The sequence below is a fragment of the Nanorana parkeri genome, unplaced genomic scaffold, assembly GCF_000935625.1.
Source record: "Nanorana parkeri isolate BGI_ZX_2015 unplaced genomic scaffold, ASM93562v1 scaffold11, whole genome shotgun sequence".
Classification (NCBI taxonomy): Eukaryota; Metazoa; Chordata; class Amphibia; order Anura; family Dicroglossidae; genus Nanorana; species Nanorana parkeri.
This window is the reverse complement of record NW_017306279.1, coordinates 2,253,909-2,257,907: the sequence shown is the minus strand read 5'-3', so window position 1 is coordinate 2,257,907 and position 3,999 is coordinate 2,253,909. Positions and strand designations below refer to the sequence as shown.

At 40.8% G+C, this 3,999-nt stretch overlaps 1 protein-coding gene across 1 annotated transcript in view; it reads left to right on the top strand.

Annotated features, from left to right (window-relative positions):
- The window catches only part of EHBP1 (EH domain binding protein 1), a 362,056-nt gene that overhangs the window by 333,914 nt on the left and 24,143 nt on the right, over nt 1-3,999 (top strand). The window lies entirely within an intron of this gene.

Below are 3,999 nucleotides of genomic sequence, written 5' to 3'. Positions count from 1 at the left end.
CCCCCCCGGCCCATCTCCATCAGCATATAATCACCTTTCTTCAGTCTCCCACCACATCCAGGGTGCAACAAAAATACCTGGCTCCTCGGATGATGGAGGGTCATGTGACGGCACCAGACCAAGTAACAGTTCTATCACATGGCGAGAATTCATAGCACTGTGTAATCTTTGAATTGAGCATCTTGCTTGCACAGGACAGATTTCCCTGCTTCCAACAGCTGTATGAAGTTGTGGACAATGAAGAAAAGTTATGTGCCTTATGGGAGAGGCGATTGAGGCAAACACCTTACTTTGCCAAAACATTGTTTTACCTTAAGCAGTATATAAATAAGTGAAGAAGAGGAGTAGTGGGTAAATAAGGTGCTTGCAGTTAAAGGTTTTAGTGTTATTTAGAAGTATTACTTTGAAAGTGATCCTGTAAGGATGGAAACCTGGGGGTTGCCACAGCCAACATGTTTTAAAGAATACAAGCTTTGAAGCATCCTTTCATCAATACTTAGCATTTGACCTAGAACAAGCAAGCAGGCATTGAAGTCAGAATTCCCTTCCTGGCCTGTTTGCTTGTTCCAGGTCAGCCATTCATTAAGTAGTGGAGAATCAGGATCACAGCACCAAAAGCCTATTTAAAAAAGGCATCAGTAGCAGCTCTTGTATATCTTTCTTTAGAGATTTCCTTAAAGAAGCACTCTGGGCAGATATGTTCTTTAGAGATTCCCTTAAAGAAGCACTCTGGGCAAATATTTTCTTAACCCTTGCAGTGGGGCTACCCCTCGCACTGCAAGTGTTAAGTGCTCGCTTTTGTCTAGGTGTGAAAATAAAAAGTTTATTCTGGCAGCAAATTAAGTGTCTACACTGATTATATAGAGGCTTGATCGGGGGTAGGTAACCTCAGCACACCAGCTGTGATGAAACTGCAAATCCCATCATGCCTCTGGGAGTCATGCCCATGACTGCCAGAGTCTTGCAGTGCCTCATGGGACTCATAGACAATGGGTAGAGGATGTTAATACATGATTGAATGAAGATTGGTTTGTTTCCATACTGTTTCTTTCTAGTTTGGTAAGTAACTACAACCTACATTAAATTTATTATAGACCCATACAGACATCCTACACAATTTGCCACATTTGCCATGATTGCTTTAATGTTCTATGTGATGATTGCCACTCTATGAAATCATATCTACAAGCTGCAATAGTTGAAAGGGAATTGATTTTGGGAAGAAGAACATTGGATGGAGGTGTTAACACTTATTACAACTGACCTGTTTCTATCACTTATCAATTTTAACATTTCTAAACCATCATGGCCATCTATCTCTGCCATGTGATGTCTTAACAGAGACTGCTGTTCACTGGGGGTAAACCTGTGGAATCATCATACCCTTATATTACTAACAAAGTCTCATTCATATATATTTTGTAACAGTACAAAGCACATTGAGATTGCTCCCGGTGCAGTAACACACAGCAACTAGTTGGATCCAGATGATTGCCTTTACTTTAATTAAGAGATGATGGTTGACTGCTTCTGATTGCTTACTTTTTTCCATCCAAAGTTTCAATTGACAAAACATTGCATTAGTGTTTAATTGTTATTTTTTCCTTCTGAAATGTACATTAAACTATTGAAAAGCTCTATTTTCCATGAATCTGAATCTGTAGCTTGTGAATTAGTGTATCTTTACCTGAATTGGCTCCCTCCAAAGAAACTTCCCGTTTAAGTCCGTCAAAAGGTTGCTGTACTTTAGGAGCAAAACCATGTGCGATAATATTTGTGAATTCACTTTTCTGTACAGATGCTTCAAAAATCCATTATACAATGTCTCCATTTTACAAAATATTACTATTCTTGTGTATAAAATGTATACATATTTGTGTATATGCACTGGGTATGCATATGTGCATAGAATGTGTGTGTATTTTTTCTAGATTAGACTAACACCCTTGAACTGTTCACTTATGGTTTATCACGTTGCTGTGTTGATGTGGCATTATGCTGCTTTAATATTGCATTATATTCAACAGTCTTTGCTGCTCCGTGTTGCCCTTTTAACCCGTTGACTGCCCATGTTAATTTCTTCCTTCACCTGATAAGATACCTGGATCTATATTAAATCAATTGTAATTAGTCTAGAGATTTCTGTGCAAGCTGGAGCCTGAGAAAGAACTGTAACTTAATTCATACAGCCTTTGATATCCATCAGTCCATCCACATTTAAACTCAACATGAAGAAATGGAATTGGTTAGTAATTTCATGGCGACAAAAGAATGGAAGATTTTGGATTAAATGGATACAAAAGCAGCGTTCAGCAGGAGGCTGGAGTGCTGTGCCTTGTTTTTTAAAGGGAATCTGGCACATGGGAAGCAGGATCACAGTGCTCTAGAGCAGATCAAAACAATGCATGAATCACTTTTAGGGCTTGTGCACACAAACACTTGGTCGAAAGTGCCATTCCATCTTTGTATGTCTTATATATTTTCAGATATATAATATAATTGCTAAATACACCGATAACATTTCATAAGATTGCCCACTGTAAGTTGCTGAAAGCTTATATGTGATGGATTACCATGTTCCTTCTCTCTGCACTCTGTTGTTAAAGTGAGCCCTTTCTCTGTCATCAGTCTAATTCTAGAGCCTCATTTGCAATAGAGGTTCTGGCACTGGATTGTTGAATGTGGGAGATGGTGCTGAACTCCAGCCGGGGCATGAATTAGCTCTAATAGACCTATATGAACAGTACCCCTCTAAATCAGGGAGCTACCGAGTCCACCAATTTGGAGGATTGTAAAGCTGCGTACTCCTTTTCTGTATTGAAAATGTGTACATGTGCTTATTTGCTCATTTGACAGGTTCACATTAAGTAGTTTCATTGAAGAGTTAGGCTGTGAGACCGGTAAATAGGGATAGATTTCTACAGTAAAATGTCTTATTCAAAGGATAGCTTAAATCTTCTTACTAAACGTCACTGCTTTTTAACTTCTGTACCAGCCAGCAGCCAATCGTAGATCAGCTTTCATCAATTCAGTGTCGTCACCTTAAAGCCGCTGTCCATTCCAATCCACGGATCCCCTGCTGATCGGAGCAGTACAGAACAGATTTCTTCATCCGTGTCCATCCAGTTTTCTCCGCCGTCTTACGATGGAGGAAAAAGCTACGCTATCTGAACCCATGTTAGCTCTATATGCAGTCGGATGTAAAAGGACAGGTGTCTGTTTACATTAGATTACAACCAATCCATCAGAATCAGGTCTACCAAAGTGGAATTGTGTTCCATTTTGTCTTTCCGGGCCTTGCCGGAGTCGGGGGTAATCGGATGTAAACAGATGCACGTCTGTTTACATCTGGCTGCCCATAGACTAACATTGGTATTCTGATCCAATGTGCTGGAAAAACTGACAGGAAGACCTGTTCGGACCACCTGTCTGAAAGGAGCCTTAAGGAAACTTTTTTTTCTGAGAGAAACCTGGAGACTGCTGTTGTCAGCATCTCATTCTGCAAATGCTAGTTGTCAGGCTTTCATGTGGGTCAGCATATACGTCAAGCAACTAGCAATTTTGGAAGGAGTTCAGCTATGGCAGCCTACATATTTTTGGAAAGGTTTATTTTAATAAAAGTTTGTGGGGTTTTGCACATTGGTCTGTACACTTTTTAAAGTTCTTATACCTTGTTAGATGGCATCCTTTTCCCTAAATGTAATTGTTAAAACCCCCACAATCTATTGTCAGTCAATTAAGTACCAGGTCTAGGAATGGCGTCACATGTACTGGCCACTACCGTGTTTCCCCGAAAATAAGACAGTGTCTTATTTATTTTTTTTGCACGGAAAAAGACACTTGGTCTTATTTTCGGGGGATGTCTTACCTGGCTGGGGGAGGACCGGACGAGGTCCCGGAAGGCGGCGTGCTGTTGCCGGTCCTGGTGTCGGCGGATGATATTCCGTTTCCATCGTGCGGGCGGGAGCTGCGTTGGGCGTGTGGGCGGGGCGGAAGCTG